The sequence below is a fragment of the Martes martes genome (assembly GCF_963455335.1).
Source record: "Martes martes genome assembly, chromosome: 3".
Classification (NCBI taxonomy): Eukaryota; Metazoa; Chordata; class Mammalia; order Carnivora; family Mustelidae; genus Martes; species Martes martes.
Genome location: NC_137890.1, coordinates 109,887,406 through 109,904,136, shown reverse-complemented (window position 1 = coordinate 109,904,136; position 16,731 = coordinate 109,887,406). Strand labels below are relative to the sequence as shown.

General features: G+C 37.3%; 1 protein-coding gene across 1 annotated transcript in view; it reads right to left on the bottom strand.

Moving 5' to 3' along the window:
• ARHGAP15 (Rho GTPase activating protein 15) overlaps positions 1–16,731 on the bottom strand; it is a 601,263-nt gene that overhangs the window by 235,795 nt on the left and 348,737 nt on the right. The window lies entirely within an intron of this gene.

Here is a 16,731-nt window from a genome sequence, read left to right as displayed (position 1 = left end):
GATCCCAGGACTCTGGGAACATGACCTGAGCCAAAGGCAGATGCTTAACTGACTGAGCCACCCAGGAGCTACTCTTCCTCTTGTATTTGTACTCTTTCTTTCTTTCTTTCTTTCTTTCTTTCTTTCTTTCTTTCTTTCTTTCCATTCTATCACATTCTCTTCTGGTTGCCAAATGAATACATAAATGAAAGAATGAGTAAGAGAAAACAATGCATACAAAAATATGATTTCTATCTAAAGACTGTGCCATGATCATTTAAATTGGAGGAAAATTTCATTTTATTTATTTCATTTTAGTTTGCTTTAGTGTATTTTGGAATTATTAACATGGCTAACTTTTGTTTAGCAAAGACTGATTATTTACATTTTGAGTTGGTGATATTTTTTGTTTTTGGTTTGCCTATCTTCATTACATTGGAGTTACAGAGGGTACTAGCAAAAGAAGAAGGGGATAAAATTCAAAGACATCAAGTTTTGCCTCCTTATCCCATATTGATATACACTTTATATTCTTAAAATAGAAAACCATCCATAAAATTCAATTGCTCAATCACATAACTTACTGAAGTTAAAGCTTTTTATCAATTTGGTTGTCTACTTACTTGACTTAGTAGGAACTTTACTCATATCTTCCTCAACTTACCATGGAGTTATGTCACAATAAACCCAATGCAAGTTGAAAATTCTATGCAAAAATGCATTTAATACACCCAACCTATTGAGCATTGTAGCCTCGCCCAGTCTATATTAAACATGCTAAAATGCTTACATTAGCTCACAGTTGGGCAAAGTCACCTAACACAAAGCCTATGTCATAATAAAGTGCTGAAGAGCTCATGTAAAGTGATCATATACTATACTAAAACTGGAAAACCGAATGGCTATATGGGTACAGTATGGTCGTAAGTGCATGGGTTCTTTACCATCATGATCCCGTGGCTGACTGGGAACTGCGACTCGCTGTCACTGCCCAATATCAAGAGAGTATCATACCACATATCACTAGCCCAGGAAAAAAGTCAAAGTTCAAAATCTGAAGCACAGGTTCCATGGAAGTCATATCACTTTTACACCATCATAAAGTTGGAAAATATTCAGTTGAACTACCTAAGTCAGGGACCGTCTGTGCTGTGAAATCAGTACTTTTATTTATTTGAATGACAGGTCTAGGGAGAAAACCTGATCCATAAAATTTATCCAGATAATTGATTGAATTAATTTTAAATGATTTCATTTACCTTGTCAGCCCAATGAATATAGACTAAAGCTAGAAATACCACTCAGTGACTGATACAAGTTAAGAGATTCTTTTAGGGTAGAGAAGGTGTGGCCATTTTGACTCACTCTGATTAAAAGTAAAATCTAGGAAAAACACTATACTTTTCCTAATATCAGCATAGATTTGTTAGAATCCCAGGTGGTAAGACTTCAATTGATTTGCATGCATGCAGAGTTCAATAAGAAAGATTCAAATTTAGTTGGAGTAAAACTGCTTAATGATTCCAAATATTACTTGTAATATATTAATATAACGGGTTTGAATACCTATAATGGAGTCTCTTTCATTTGGGTCTTAAGGGTGTTCTCACAGCCACTAATGCTGAGTGCTAGGTACACGCTCAAGTACCTGAGAGGAAAGCACTTTAGGTTAAAAGCACTTTCTCTCCTCAGCCTCGGGTTAAAAGCTATTTCAGGATTCTGTTAAAGGCATTCTTTGGTCCTCAGCTTCAGCTTAAAAGCAGCTTTGATGAAAAGTGCTTTGAGGCAGGTAAAGGATTTTATAATAAACCATATTAGGAGCCAGGGAATTGTGTGGTTCTGTGGAAGTGTTGGCCAGCTCCGTGGAGGTGTGGTGCGAGCTCTGCGCAGGTCTGCCTGTTCCCCATGGGCGGCTCTGAACAATGTGGTCCTCTGGTTATTCTATGCAAAGAAATTGAAAAAACATTTCCAGGAATGTAATTGGAGAGAGGGGGTTATGAGCGTAAATTAGTAGGCCATGATGCACATGTTTCCAAAACATTTTGTCTCTTTTGGGCTTCCAGTCAAATATAGTGCGTTTCTCTTTTTTAGCCCTTACTTTATTTTTTTTTTTCAGCCTTCCCTTTAGAAAGTGACTGTGCAACAACACTTCTAGAACACCTTATCCTGGCCCGAAGCTGCCCACGGAACTGAATAAATAGATATCTCACTGTGAGATACACTTTGTGTACTGCGCATTTTCTGGATTCATTGCACACTCTTTATATTACTTTTCTGGCTAACCAGACCTCCCATTGTCGGGGAAGGAGTCCACGTAAGGGTGGGATGGAATAGCTCAGTTGGGTTTGCCTACTGAATTAGTGCAATGATGTTCACCACCCAGACATCGAAACTGAAGTGTTGGTATTAGTGGGCGAAAAAACAGTGACTTAAGAGGAATTTTGAGCTTGCGGGTGTCAAGGGAAATTCAAGAGAGATGTCAAAATTATGCATGTATCCCAGCTAAGTCCCAGGGAGTAGATCTGATTTCTTCTGAGGAAAAGTTCTCACATGGACTAGAAAGAAGCCATTTTCTCACTTTGTGAGATTTAGCCTAAGAGCTGTTGCTTCAGGTCCTAGAACACCAGGTGAAACGTGCCAGTGGCTGAGAAGAGCAGTCTTCCCGTTTGCTCTGGAGACAGAGTGAGTCTAAAAATGCTGTGGGAACCCGAGCTTCAGAGTACTGTTCGGCATGTGGAAGGGTTTGTAGATTTGGAAGCTCTTGGACAGCACCAAGGAGGGGAGGAAGTCATGTCTCAGAAGATACTGGCTGCATGGTTGTGGTGAGATGCCTGCCTTGGGCAGTTTGTAGGTAATGAGGTATCAAATGCAATACTTTCCAGGTGCTCCCAGAAATAGCCAGGGAGACTTTAGAGAAGGGTAAAGTCCGAGTTGCTATGGCTATACAACTGGGAGTCACAACTTAGGATATTTGTGCCTTAATAATCTGTGTTATTTCATTCATATCCACAGGCTGCTGGGGCATGGCCCACTGTGGTTAAATAGGAAATAAGTAAAATCAGATAAAAAGCACTAAGATATTTTTCATTGGTTTTCCAAAGTGGGGACAAGTTTGCAGGGTATGGAAGTGCTTCTTTTTTTTAATATATAGAATATTTGTAAGCAGTGCTAAAGTGTCTAACTTGTAAGAAAGGAATCTCATCTTACACATCTGGGTCCAGTATGCAGCCCATTGTTTTCTGCATGGGACGTCCCCAGTAAATGTTTGTCAAATAAGTAAAAATGAATAATGAGCACTAAATGAATAATAAAATTGCCTATAAAATCAAGTACAAACTTCTGAGCCTGGCACGGCTCAAAATACCTGCCACAGACACTTCTCATCCAAACCTTTACCTTGCAGACAAAGCATGGTTCCCATGTTTTCCTACGATTGCGCACCTTGAACGTCTCAACCAGCTCTCCACATGTCCAAAGGCTCAGAGTCAAGACTCAGTTTAAAGAACACAGAATAAAGGAAACATGAATCCTTCTTACACTTTTCCCACTTGTAATTTCCCCAAATTCATGACTTCAATGTCCCTAAAGCATTTGACATTTGATATATTATGTTGTATTTGTTGTAATTTTATCTCCCTTACTCATTTTGTAGGCAACTCTGCTTTATGCATTTTTGTATCCTCTTAGAACATAGTGATTTAAAGAATATATATGAGTAGGTGATAGAAATAACAATCAAAGCATAAAAAAAGTAAGCATAGTGGTCCTTCATCCTTATTACTGGAGAGTGCATGTCAAGCTATAAGCACAATGTGAGGCAGACAGAATGCTCAAAATGTTGGCTTTACTAACACAATGCCACAAAAATCTCACCCTAATTGATCTGTTTTGCAATTTTCAGAATACCTACTCTGCATTCAGGAGAAATGCTTGCAATATGCCATGCCATAGTGAGAGTAGAATTAGGAGTAGAGTATGAGAATCAAGAGTTATTATTTGCCATGCTAATTGCTCTTTGTGTAGTATCAACAATCATAAGAGGTATTATCTGGAAAGTGTTAGGACAGAAAATTTCATTACCTTGTCCAAACCCTCAAAGCAAGTAAGTAGCAGAGCCAAGACTAGACTTCAGATCTACTTCAAAATTCAGTGATCTTTATGGCTTAATGACTGCAATACATTGTTTTCCTGAGTAAAATAGAATGCATATAGCTCTTTCAAATGGCAAGGGAGAGCTTGTCACCACCACCTTATCACTTCACACCATATGTATCCAGATCCAACAAAAAAATGGTCTTTCATATATTTCGTTATTGCAAGCATTCTTTATGTATTTAAACATATATAAAACTAGGTACAGTTTTCTGTTCAGGTATCTCTTTTTCTCGAGAAAGAGCTGCATTTCTTGTTAGATATTCTAGGAGTCTAGGATTCTAGGCTGGTGATAATGGGGGCAACAGGCTGGGAACCTTCTGTAGCAGAGGTTGCTTAGACCACTTCTAGTCTCCAGATTGTGCCAAATCGATTAGCAGAGACTCCTTCTAGCAGATCTCAGATGAGTGTCTATGATCCAGCTCGGTATGTGAAACTGAAACACCACACACATAACCATGCCAGCCTCTCAGACTCTTGACTGAGAGAATTGCATCTGGAAGACAGAAGTTTCCTTTGGGCTTTTGGTAGTGTTCATACTATAATAACTAATTGTAGAAACAGATGGCTTTGGGTTATCACAGGAAAGTGCTTTCCACTAAAACTTTACTCAGAAGTATTTAATATCATCTCCAAAATTCCTCAAATGCAATGAGTGTCCCATATCCCCAACTTTCTTAAATGGACTGTTTATTCCTCACCTTCTGGTACTGGACCAAGATCCAGTACTTGTTTTCCCCACTACCCATCTCCTGCCCAACAGTCCCTTCTGAGGCCATGACTCCCTGGCCAGGGCTTCTGCTTCCCATTCTGTCTTATAGAATGAGACAGCCATATCTACTACCAACACAGTGCCTGGTACGGGGGACTGCACCATTACACTTGGGATACTTCTCTTCCTATACTGCACAGCCACCACGGGAATGCTTTCTCCATATTACCATGGCATCTTGAGTTGGGCATAACTTCACACACAGATATGACTGTCTCTCCTTGTGTGTGATCAGCATTGTATTTCTAACCAATATTACTTTTCTTCAAGATTATTCATTCATACTATAAATATGTGATCTTTCTGGTTAAAGGGCATGCACACAAGTGTGTTCATGAATAAAGGGAACTTATGCTAGAGAATCTGAGATATCTGACATCATCGGGAATTCTGTTTTTGATGAAGAGAGGGCCTAACCTTGTTTTATTCGCCCTAAAATGTTTGACTTCTTCAACTGGTAATTATGTAAACATATTTATAGCCCAAACAGGCTCTTATTTCCTCTTTTGACATATTAATTGTTTCTAAAAACATTAAGTGAGGTCCTGTCAAATTCTTTACATAATATTGAACATTCTCCTATGCTAATTAATTTTTTTAATGGAAAAATTGTCACATGCTCAAGGTCCCAGTGCATTCGAAATGTGGAATGACAAAAGATGTAAACACAGTATTCTACTGTTCGGGAAATGAATGTATGAGATGGGGCAAATAATGATGGAGTCTGGGAAGGTAATGGCTTTTCTGAAATTTAGATTATCTGGAAACTCAAGATATTAAGATATCCTTAAGATATTCTTTTCAGCCCATCTGCTTTCTTATTTCTCAGCCTCTAGTCGCATGATAGATTTCCTTCATTGTGAGGTTAACTGAGGCCAGTCCTCTTCCCCCTCCATCCTTTCTTTTCCTGCTATGAGTTTGAGTTCCAAGTTCAAAGGGACAAGTTAGGAGTGATATATTCAAGTTAATGACCTTCACATGTGTTTAACTTGGATGACATCTTCTCTAAAATCTCCCTCCTGTCTAATATGGGTAGATAAGAAAATCATTAAAAAATTGGAGCTCAACAACTGTTGAAAGAGAATGAAATTTCTCTCTTTTGCTCTTACATTTCTGAGGGAACTGGATCTTATGAAAATGTCAATCCTTGTAGCAGCCTCTTAGCTGGCTATCCATGCAAGTTATCCATCACAGCACAAAGCATAATTCAATGGCCATATGCATCTCAGAAAGACATCAAATTGGGTAATTTTAAGATTTAGTCCAGGTACACAGGTTATAATCTGGGGTGAAATTTGAGCAATAAATATATAACACACTTTCCTACAAATATTGGCCAAATATATATGACTTATTTAGTTTTTCAATCAGAGCATCCTTTATATTTTGATTGTCTTACATGTCTGAACATACACATTGCTGGTATTATTGTCAAGTAAATCTCCAATTCCACAAATTGTCATTAGCACTAGGTGTTAGTTACATGTCTGCCATATGCAATTTTTAAAAAATAAATATATGAAATAGGTACCCAATATGTGGCTTTATTTTTCTTCAACAAACCCTAACTTAACTTTATTGATTTGGATTGATGTTTTCTATCAAGTATAGAAATCACTTTTAATATTTATAATGGAATATCAAAGGTAAAATGCTAGAGATCATTGAAAATGGGATGGAGTTAGGTCCTAGTATTAAGTAGGAAGGACACTGAACTCTTGGGAAAAATACAAGTTGGAGAAGGCATGTATAAACAGATATTTCTTTCTTATAAACTTCTTTAAGTTTCTCTGAATTCTTTTCTTTGTTGGGATTTTTCCCTAAGCTACTATTAAATTGTGAAAGTGCATTTTCATAAAACCTCTTTATATAAGTGTTGCTGATCTGAGGAGGGGAGAAAAGTTTCCTCATTTCTCTTTTGTGTTCTTTTTTTCCGGTGTGAGAAGAAAGTGTTCAGATCATCTTTTTAAATAATGAAAACAATAATAACTGTTCCTGGGAGAATAAGAAAGCAAAGCAGAGGCTTTGTTTGACTTATCTGTGATAAGGCACTTTGGAGCTCCGGTTTGTGTGAGTTGAAGAAAGAGATGTACACAACACTCCAACCCTTCTATTATGACAGTTTATGCTTCCCATACAGCTTATTTAACTCCGATGCCTGGGAAATAGACACAATTACCACCTTATGGAATGCTACTTAACTTTAAATGTTCCCTCCAGAATAGAAACCCACGTCATCAAAATTTGTCTGTTTCTCAGGAATTATTTCTTCGGAAGGCTTCTGCATACGCCTGTGCAATTTTAAAATTTAACCCAAGGTTGCTTAGAAATAACTATGATATAAAAAGAAAGAAAAAATTCCCACACTAAGGGAGTTTGTTCACAAGAGTTCCTATGAAAGAGCTGTGTCCTATGCCCATGTACACTATAATCATTCACTCTTTCAGCTGTTATCAATTTAAAACCAATGAAACTCCCACACTGAGTCCATTTGAGCAGTCAATTTTAATATCTCGAGGCATCTGTAGTTATTCTGAATTGGCTGCAAAAGCAGAACTAACAAGTTAAGCTCTAACCATAAGTCGACATCAGGCTGGTAAACCATACATCAAACACAGACAGTTAGTCAATACTCCAGTATGAAAAACCAACTAGCATTTTAAAGAAGAGCAACATATTCATAATATGTTTGGCAGTCTGGTTTGCATTGCTTCCTTGATGGCTGTGCATTTAACTTTCCAGTCAACAGGGAGCTCCTCGCACTGGCAAAGCAACATGTTTGAGGGCAAACCAGTCAGTCTTCTGATTTGTGGGTAATATTTCTAAATGAGAAAAAAAGGGATGGAAGAATGTGCCTTTTGTGAATAAGAATCTAGAGCGTGTCTTAATAGTTGCTTTTTATAAGAAAACTCTTTCAACCATATGTTCTGGATCTTTGCACACAGTCCCTACTTCAAATATTATGTCATTGTCAGGCCATGTGTCTCAATTTTGTGTTTGGAAAATATGGTTGCTTGAAATACCTCTTTCTGTCCCAGGAGTGACTCCATGACAGGGCTGTTGCCTCCCATAGAGAGAAGAAGACAATGAAGAAGGAGGAGTATTCAAACATGATCAAGGCAGTCATCGCTTCAATCAAATCATTTCCAAATTTCTGGGGCTGGGGGCCTTGGGCGAGGGGGAGTGAAGGGTGTTTACGACATATAGCTGCCTATTCCCAGAACTCTTTTTATGTACTTTTATTTTATCTTCAAAAAGAAAGGACATATTAAAGGGAAATATCTAAGGAGGAACAATGCTACATAAAGCTTTTGTTTTCAGATCTGTTGCCCCAGAAAATGCTTTGATAAAACATACTAACAGCAATACAGTCAATTTCAAAGAAAAGTTGGGAGACATACCTCTCCATAGTGTAATTTGACTAACACTGACAGACCACCAATTACGATTATCCAAAATTCAGATATGGTCTCTTGTTCTTCCCACAAAGGAAAATAGAAAATGCTGGAATAGCACTTCTGCAACACCGAGTTAGTTTCCTGATGACTAAACTTTACAGGGAGAACAGTTACGCTCTATTGTTGCTAGTCAGGTAGGGTAACAACTCAAAAGGGATAGTTTCATATGGAACAAAATTTGCCACCACCACCCCAATAACGTGACACAGTTCTTTTTTTCTTCTTTCTCTTAGGAACTTGTGGACTCTTGTTGATTTATAATAGACATGAATTTGAGGGGAAAGATTTACAGGCCGAACTGTCAGTGATACTAAAGGAAATAAAAGAGCAGTATCTTAATCTTAGGATATGTCAAAATGAATTGTTGATATTAATATTTCCTGGGCTTGTAAGAGTTCACACATCTGCTGAATGTGGACCCCGATGAGGAGATACTGGTTGTGAGAGATCTGATAGATTCTATCCTTAGAGACACATTCAACAAGCTCATAGTGTGGACTCAAATCCCAATAGTACCATGAGTGAGAAAGGACTGGGACCTCTTTTCTCAAGCACCACGGAAAATTCAATTTATCTCACTGCCCGTGAAGCATTTATTCATACATTTGTTCAAAGTATTAGCGTTTAGGTCACGATGAAATTCTGGTTTCCTCTCCCTCAATTATCTACCTCAACACAAAATGAAATCACCAGCTAGTACTTTGTGTGAGCAGGAGAATTATAAAAACTACAAAGGAGAAAGTGAATAAGCAGCACTGGCTTTGGATATAGTTTGTAGGGCCTATGGAGGCCCTGCAAAGCTAACAGGAGCTAAGCTGAAGAATCTTCCACTTCCTGGGAAGCCGGGTTTAAGGAGTCATGAGGGAACTCTGGGGTATGAGAACACCTGCTGGAGAACAGCAGGATATCAATAATAAATGCTAACCTTTAAAAAGGGGGATTCTTGTGAACACTGATGCCCCACATCTCTATCTTCTCTCAGGTGGTTTCATGGAAGGAAGATTTAAGATGTGATTAGAGGACTGAAATGGTCACAGACCCCCTCTCCAGAGGGCAGCAGCCTCCTGACACAAGAAGGAAATAGCACATTAGCTTGACTTTTGGTCGTCTGCAATGACTTGAGGATATGCTTTCGAGAACATATAAACTTTGGCTGGTGCAATGTCAGGGATGGAAGGGGGAGATTTTGTATCTTTTTTTATAATCTGTACACACACACACACACACACACACACACACACTTTGAGTTAAAACACAGAGTATGCCCAAAACATGGTATAGATCCCCTTTCTTATGAGAGAAAAGCCATCTGTATTTACTGGTTCCTTGTTGGTCCTCATGCTCTATTTCTTTTTATTTTACGGAAACGTGTCAGTCCTCAAAATGGAAGGCTTAAAGACAATATTTCAAACTGGCACCAGGATTAGGCACCAACCTTATAAGGTATGCCAAAACTCTGGGCAATCTTTTAAGGATAGATAGTCCATAGAATAAATGAAACCAGTATCTACTGCCATAGCAAGAATTAATATGGGTTTTAGAGACCACTGGCTAAAAACAAAATGCCAAAATGCTGGTTTTGAATCAATTAGGTCATATTCATTTGATATTCCCAGCACTTAGCAGGGCTATTATTAGGCATCCAGTCAGTTTTAGGGCTGAAGCCTGATACTATCTGGCATTTTCTCTTACTTGAAAAAATGGGAAAGATTTTGAGGGCTTGACTCAAAGGGAAAGAAATGTAATTTAAAGAAAGGAAAAAGGAGAATCATTATTATCATTATTATTATTATCATTAGCATTATTATGATACACAAATACCCAAAATATAGTATATTATATCAGGAAATTGTTGATAAAACCATTTTTTGGTTATATGTAAGTTTTTCAGTTATATGTAAGTCATCATCTCAAATATTATATTCTAACTAATGCCTGTGTAAAAGGTCTCTCTCCATAAGAAAGGAAGTTCTTGAACCACAGACAAACCAACTTATTAGTTTGGCTCATTCTTTTTCCCCTTACCTAATTCACTCCCATTTCTGGACCTCATTTTTCTCTTGTTGCTCCAAAGTTATTCTGCTTTTAATATCTCATAAGACCTGGATCATTTCCTCCCTGAATAACGAGCTTTTAAAAGACATGGGCTTAACCTGCTACCCAGGTGCACTTTTTTCTCAACATTTGCCATCTCTCATGGTGACCTGTATTTTATTATTGAACAAAAGATAGCTATGTGGTACTCTATTACCAACACATTTGCTCCCAAGAGCCTTTAAATAACACAAACTGCCTGGGAACTGTAAATGCAAAGGAACCAGGAAGCTTGTAGGCCAAGATAAAGAAGCTTAAGGTTGGCTATTAATTTTGGTTAATATTAAATCATGACATAGCTCACATGTAAGGATCACGGTTCAATTATGAACCGTAAAGAAGTTTAAAGAAAAGAAGATTTACAAGATATTTTTAAGCACATTAGTGCATATTGTGGAAGTTGTGGGAATATTTCAGGCCCAAGCAATGATAGACCCATGCCCTAGTATATAAATTCAAACACAATTATTCTCAGACTAACACTGATAAAGTGGTAAAATTGGAACGTATCTCTACCCAAAGGCATATTGTAGTGTTGCTCATAAATGTTTTGCTTAAATTAACAATGTGGCAGGTAGCTTACTCTGTCACACATTGGTTCTGACAAATCATTTTAAAAATACTTTTCTCTGAACTCAATGATTTTGCCATTCATAAAGATGACTGTTGAAAGTTTAGGGTTGATAACTTGTATCTGCAATTTGAATGGCAAATCTTTCTTTACTTCTCAATATAATTGACATATTTTATAAAAGTACTATAATTTCAAAGACATTATTTTCTCATGTAATGGAAACCTTAAACAATTAGTTGTGTCTGTGTGGGTAATTACTTAAACGTTCCAGCAATTAGATGACACTGTGTAAGTGGGTGTAGCTAGAAAAGAAAATTAGCTCATGCCCATTTATGTATAAAGAGTACCATGATGAAAATTACCAAAAAGATAAATATGAGCCAACCGTAAATTATCTATGCACTTGCCTTGAAGTAAGCAAGTTACTACTGCCTTTCCTTGACACTTGCCAGGATTGATTTCTCAAATTTTAAAGGAATACTTGAGAAAATGGTTTCCCAGGGCCATCTTGATCATAATTTGCTCCATTAACCCAAGTAAAAAAGGAAAGAAGAGGGAAAAAAGGGAAGAAACGGAAGGTGAAAAGAAAAAAAAGATGGAAGGAAGAAAATTGCCAAATAATTAAGATAAGCTGGGCACTGTGTAAAATTCTTCCATATTTCATCTTATTTAAATTTTACGATGTAAATTTTGTAGATGAAAAAGTCAGTGACCCAATATTAAGTTATAGAGCTGGTAAAAGGCAGAATCCAGCTTTAAACGTAACTTAGGAAAATTCTAAAGCTGCTATACTTTCAAACAAACTCAATCAGAAGCAAGGAGTCACAGACTAGAATACATAGACTGTTTCACTGAGAAGATTGACGTCCCTGATGACATAAAGGCCCAGACGCAAGGAAAAAATGAAACTCTGGGGGGAAAATAACCTGTATGAGACAGTCACCATTAAAAAAAATGGATCAAACTAAAAAATAGCTTGATTTAAGGAAGTGATGAAGCATAAGCTTTAAAAAACAAGAATATTATAAAGAGAGAGAGAGAGAAACAAACCTAGAAATAGATTCTTACCCATAGAGAACAAACTGATGGTTATCAGAGGAGTGGGGCTGGAGGGACGGGTGAAATAGGCAATGGAGATTAAGGAGGGCACTTGTGATAAGGACCGGGTGACGTATGGAGGGGCTGAATTTCTATATTGTACATGTGAAACTAATATAACACTGCATGTTAACTAATTGGAATTAAAATAAAAACTTAAAAAAATAAGAACATTATAATTTGTGTGGCCCATTAAGTCATAACATTGAACCCATGGATATGTCAGTCCAAATCTGGCACATGTCTTGGTCAGCGGGTCCATAATATTTACATGATCAATATAAAGTAAATTCGGTGCCTGTTTTTCTTCATGTTTAGATCCAGAATGTGGGGGGGAAGTGGGGGGGCATGACTGTGAGGGTGAAGCAGCATAAATATGCCAATGCAACTTTCAAATGTAAAAGAAAAGAGAGTCTTTTTCATCACAATCAAGGGGGATTTCTCTTTATAGATCACAGAGGTCATGATATTATAAGAACAGAGAATGAAGTCTGGTACTTGGAGCTGTAGTAAGCAACCTTATATGATTGTAATTGTACAAATGCTGTTTTTTTTATTTTTAACTTTCAGGATCAATCTATAAATGAGTCATAATTATAGAAATCTGTGAAATAATGAGTTCTTATAATGGAGAAATAAGAATTACAATAATAGCAAAGACAGAGGAGATGAGAAGGAAAACACACTAAACTTCCTGTCTTTCTTGTCTCGTCAATGGAGACCCTAAGTTTTTAGTTTTCCATGGTTACCAGAACAATAAGTACAGATTTAAGTATATTGGATATTCCAGAAAAAGCCACTGAAAAGAGCAAGATCTGGTCTACTTGACTGTGAGTATTTGGGGAGGAATAGGGCCAGGTAGATGAGGTCTGGTTTAACCGAGCCGAATTCATGTCTATTGTAAAAGAAATCTGAGATAACATCTAAGCTTGATAAGTCAAGACATTATGATTTTAAAGATAAGGTATATATTGACAAAAACCAACTGACCTCTACCCCAAATAACAGTAACAGAAGTTATGGAGTCAACCACCAGAACTACAAATAGAAATAGTGCCAAGTGGTGCCCCATAAGGAGCACCAACTGGGATGAGGCAGGAAAGCCCTGCTTTTCATCATAAAACCTGCAGCCATACTACTGAATCTTTACAGAGGTTGTTTGCTTCATAATATAGTGATTACAAAATAAAGCAATAAAGCATTACTTTCAATTTCTACTAATACCACCATTATGGTTTTATCCACATAAAGGAAGACGAAAGAAACTACCATCTAAACACAGTCCTCTCTAATTCTATCATTTTGACATAAGGAAATACTAGTTGCTCCAAAAACAAACAAACAAACAATTATTATCCTTTTTAGAAATTGCATTGCCGAGTGTTTTCTATTCTTGGATGTCAATGCTGCTATTCGGAAGATTATATAAGGTAGTTTGGCTGACACTTTATAAAGAGCTATTACTTCAGTTCCAAAACCAAGCAGAATATATGTTCAAACAAACTTACCACCCTAAAATGTACCTTCTTGCCTATCATTTACATATTCAACTGATTCGAGTTTTATTTCTGATGAGATGCTCAATGCAATAAACTCACATTTAAAAGGTACTTTCCACTCCCTTGGCAAATGTGAAATTTCTCCACTGGAGAAATGGAAGGCTTTTCGGAAGCCACCACTGCCACGGTGCAATGAAGGCTACACCCACCCGAGCTATTAATATTTCTTTCCATTGAGGGATCATCCATAATTATTGGCTTTCCCTTTTTGACATTATAATGTATCCTTCTCATTAGTCATATTAAAGAAAGTAGAAAATGCAGCCCCATCAAGGGACTGTTTCCAGATCTAGATCCCACCCAATGAAATCACATATTGGCCAGGTCTCCATGAATGCAAAACATAGATAATAGAAGGAAGAGTTTGTGTCTGAGTTCAGACTGTGTGATGTCGGGACAACTCTCTCTTCACATAAAGTGCTTTGTGGACATTGTTCTGCTGGCATTATGAAGCCAAGAAGGCACAACCCTTCCTGCTCCATTGTGGTTGCTCAATACAGGTTGGCTGAATTCAAAGCTCAGGCCTCTCAACCTGTTGGTAACATTACATCAAGAAGTAAGAAACCCTTTGAAAGGTGGGGACAGTCCTGCAGAGGCCCTCCCAGGTGTCAGGAAGCACACTTTTAAGACCCAAACTGTCACCATAGCTTTCTGAAACCTTGTTGTGAAGGACTTCATTCCAGATCTAACAGATAAGAGAGCTGAAAGAATTTGATACATATTCTCATGAGCAGGTACACTGAGGACAATTTTAAAGGCTGTTACCTCTCTGAGTAAGTCTTCTCCTTGAAAGAATGAAGGCATTTTACTTGGAGAGACCATTTAACCATTAATCATTCATTGACTTTTTATAATTTTTTATAACTGATCAAAAACACTGATTTCATTGCTTTTTCTAAGTCTTTGTGTTAAATACGCTATGACAAAAAGACTTAAAGTACTAAATTTGACTGGGCCTGTATTTTTAAAAATTGGTTTAATGCTTTTTACTCAGTGAAGAGAAAAAAATGTCAGTAAACGCTTTTAAAAAATTCGCAGTTAAAACTGAAACAAGCTCAAGAAGTGATTATATTTGCATAACTTGATCTGTATTTGGAAGAAAATTCCATTGAAGACAACAATGGAAGCTTATCAAATCAGAATTTCACATAGATTTTCCATAGCCCTACTAATGAATACTGACTCATTGGTCAGCTATGGTGGAAATTTAATGGAGCTCTAAGATAGGAAATGTACACATCGGAGAGTGTTCAGTGGTTCCATGACGTCAGTATGAAAACTACATGTGGCCTCCAGTCCCTCTCAGACCAGTGCTTCAGCACTGCTGTGGTGAATTCTTCTGCATTTTGACTGGGCCCAGACCCTGCTACTGAATTCAAAACCTTTTCATTTTGCTACATTCATGAAAAATGTGGACTTTATGTCAACTTGCGATTGTTTGGGCTACTAATTTGGTTTTCTGTTTTTGTTTTTTTTTTCCTAAGTGGCAGATAACTTGCAACAGAATCCTCTCAAAGGAAATGATAACTGATGGGGTGCATTCTCAGACAGAACTGAAGATACTGGTATCTTATTATATGAAGTTGGATCTCTAGAGGATCCAAGACTGTCGGTGACCCTGAAAAGGACATCTTTGGAGTAAAAGTCTGATTCAAAGCTGGTTGCTTGTTTTACCCCCAAATGCTTCCATTCTAAGAATTTTCCACCCTATTAGTGATATGTATGTTCATGCTTCATAAAATTTCTCTTTCCACAATTGGTTCAAAATGCCAGCTGATTCTTGTGATAAGTTCCCCTGTTTAAAAATGGACTGAGGGCGCCTGGGTGGCTCAGTTGGTTAAGCAACTGCCTTCAGCTCAGGTCATGGTCCCAGAGTCCTGGGATCGAGTCCCACATTGGGCTCCCAGCTCCATGGGGAGTCTGCTTCTCCCTCTGACCTCCCCTCTCGTGCTCCCTCTCACTCTGTCTGTCTCTCTCTCAAAATAAATAAATAAAAATCTTTAAAAATTAAAAAAATAAATAAAAATGGACTGAAATGGATAGGGGAGACAGTTATTATAACCTTTCTAAATAATTCTCATGCTACGTATTGCTGAAAATATTAAGATCTGTTTTGCCCTGTTCCTGAGACATGATCGGGTATTGAATCACCTTGTGACACCCATAAGGATCAATCTTTAAATTTTGTTCTCAGAATTTATTTTAGAAGGGTATTTTAGCTCATTTTCAAATTTCTTCTTGTATTCAATTTTCATATTTATTCTTATACTCAATTTTCAAAATATATCCATCAGTTAGAAAATTTAAAAAACAAGGAAAATAATGGGCTCAATGCATATGGTTTCTTGTTAGGAAAATAATACATTTTACCTTTATAATTTTTAAGTGATTTCCAGTTATAGAAATCTACTTTATCACTGGTTCTATGTATTCATTCATTCTTTCTCATCTCCTTGGCACCATAAGAGTAACAATAGTAGTAGCTAATAATAATAGCATTAAGAGCAGAGAACATTTATTGAATACTTATGTTCCAGAAACTCTATTAAATGCTTTACATGGATTAACTAGTATATTTCTCTCAATGGCCCTCTCAGTGGTGGGTATAAGTATCCCCATTTAGCAGATGAGATATCTGATCTTCAGAGAGATCATAACTTGTTCAATGTCAATGTGAATGGTTGGTAGCACCAAGGTCTGAGTTCTGATTAGGCTAGTGTCAGAGTCTGTTTTTCTATTGTGGTGGCTAGGGTAGTCTAGAATATTTTGTTCTTTACATCAGATACATTTGCAAAATACCTACTTATTTCCATTTAGATTGAGCTTTTAGTTCCCCAGCTCCCAAATCCATACATTTTCATGACTCAAGGTTGTCTTAGACCTTCTTCTTAGCACTCACTTCAGACTGTGAGTAGGGTGATCACGTAACTTTTTATCCAAATCAGGACACATCTGAGAGTGAAAAGGGCTGCTGTTATTAAGCATGCTGGGACAATAGATGTGCACCTGGATTGTCCAGGCACATGGTAACATGCGTTCATTCTA